Source organism: Manacus candei, unplaced genomic scaffold (genome assembly GCF_025592945.1).
Source record: "Manacus candei isolate 608988 ecotype Guabito, Panama unplaced genomic scaffold, ASM2559294v1 h1tg000148l, whole genome shotgun sequence".
NCBI lineage: Eukaryota > Metazoa > Chordata > Aves > Passeriformes > Pipridae > Manacus > Manacus candei.
Genome location: NW_026138196.1, coordinates 589,942 through 591,948, shown reverse-complemented (window position 1 = coordinate 591,948; position 2,007 = coordinate 589,942). Strand labels below are relative to the sequence as shown.

General features: G+C 44.9%; 1 non-coding gene across 1 annotated transcript; it reads left to right on the top strand.

Annotated features, from left to right (window-relative positions):
* The first annotated feature begins 1,934 nt into the window (after window positions 1-1,934).
* Window positions 1,935-2,007, top strand: TRNAF-GAA (transfer RNA phenylalanine (anticodon GAA)). Its single transcript has one exon. It is a non-coding gene; the product is annotated as a tRNA-Phe (tRNA).

The window sequence follows — 2,007 nt, the reverse complement described above, 5'->3', positions numbered from 1 at the left end:
ACTCTGCATCCAGCATGGAATTTGAGAGTGCTTTGGATGAGGAAACTTTTCCACGTGTCCTCTGAAATCCCCTGCACAGGGGCTGTTATGAACCAAACAACACACACCTTGTTCTTTCCAGTTTGGGGGACTGGGGTTAAAAGTCAAGTTGTTAAACAACAACATTTAGATTTGGGAATTGTTCCTTTTTTATTTTTTGTGTTCTCAAACCCTTTACATTTAAACACAGATTCACCCCCCAAGCATTCTCATCTGCCTTTCTTTTTAAAACACTGGAAGACAGAGAAAATTATGTGTGACTGGGTGAATACTGGGGAACATAACTCTTATTTATTTAAGAGGCAGAGATGAATTCCATGTACAATTATACGGAAGATGGCAAGATTGCTGTATTCTGGGAAAACAAAGTGCCAGCATTTGGAAAGGAGATGGATTATTGGAGGTAATTTATGTAGTTTAGAGTGATTTAAGTGTAGTTAAACTATTGCACATCATGGTACAATATATGACATAATAGGCCAAGAGAACTGAGAAGTTTTCCAGTCTGTTTTCCATTCCAGCTTCCCAGCTGATGCTCCACCAGAGAAACCTGTGGATGTCTGTTATTTCTGGGGAGAGGCTGTTCCTGGAACAGTTTGACCAGAGAAGTTGTGGATTCCTCATCCCTGGAAGTGTCCAAGGCTGGGTCGAACAGGGCGTGGAGCAACCTGGGATAGTTCCAGCCCATGGGCTGGACAGAGATGATATTGAAGATTCCTTCTAACTCAAACTTTTCAATGATTCCATGATATGGTCTCTTGTATCTGCAACAAAATTTGGCTATTTAACCCTGTTTTTCCAAAAAATCCCGCTCTGCTTTTCCTTAGCTGGGTCTTCATGTGGAGAAGGGGCTGTTTCAAAGGGAAAGGTTTGGTGTGACAACTGTTTTGGAAGGGAATCTCCTGCCTTTAAAACAGAAATCTGTCATGTTCTAAATGGTAAAATTAAGCAAATATGTTTTCACAAGCCAATTTGGTATTTGCTGTATTTTTCCCACAGGAGCCGAGCAGAGCTCACCAAAACTAGTAAAAAAGCCCCAAAAATCCACTGGTTGCCCTGTATCTCAGTTCCCTCATCAATAAAAGGGCTCTGTTGTAGCACATAAGAGATGTCAAGGATTTGAGGCTGGAATGTGCTCAGATCTGAGAAACACCATCAGCCCTCAGGCTGAGTCCTACAGATGAAATTTCTTGGTTGCTGGAACTCTTGGGATGAGGGATATGAAAAGAAAAGTCACTTTGAGCAACATGGTCTAGTGGAAGGTGTCCCTGCCCATGGAACAAGATGATCTTTCAGGTCCTTTCCAACCCAAACCATTCTGTGATTCTATGAAGATCTGCCTGGAGGGGAAGCCACATGGAACAGCAAAAGTCTGAAAGGTTTTGTGCAAAGTTCAGCCCCAGCAGGGCTGAAGTAGCTCAGCCAGGAGAGTGTTAGATTGGAGATCTAAAGGTTTAGTGGAAGATATCTCTGCCCATGGCAGGGGTTTGGAATGAGATGATCCTTAAGGTCCCTTCCAACCCAAACCATTCTGTGGTTTAAGCATGCAGAGACAGATGTGAACAGACAGAACAGGACATGTCCCTTCCAACTCCTTGAATATGGCACAAAGGGGATGAACTTCAGCCACACTCCTGTCATCTCCCATGGAACATCTCCCTGGGCCTTTTCCAGAGACGGGGAACTGCACTAGAAGGACCATCAACCTGATCTAAATGGACACATTTGATTTCCCTGAGTGCCTGGTGCTGTTTGAGAAGGTGGTCCCCAGGGACCCCTCAGTACTCCCCAGGGACAGAACAAGAGCCAAGTGTCCCCTGGGCCAGTTGGAACTGCAAAAGGCTGAAAGCTCTTCCTCTTCCAACAGGGTTTGGGACAATGGCAGCCTCAGCAGGGCTGAAGTAGCTCAGCTGGGAGAGCGTTAGACTGAAGATCTAAAGGTCCCTGGTTCAATCCCGGGCTTCAGCA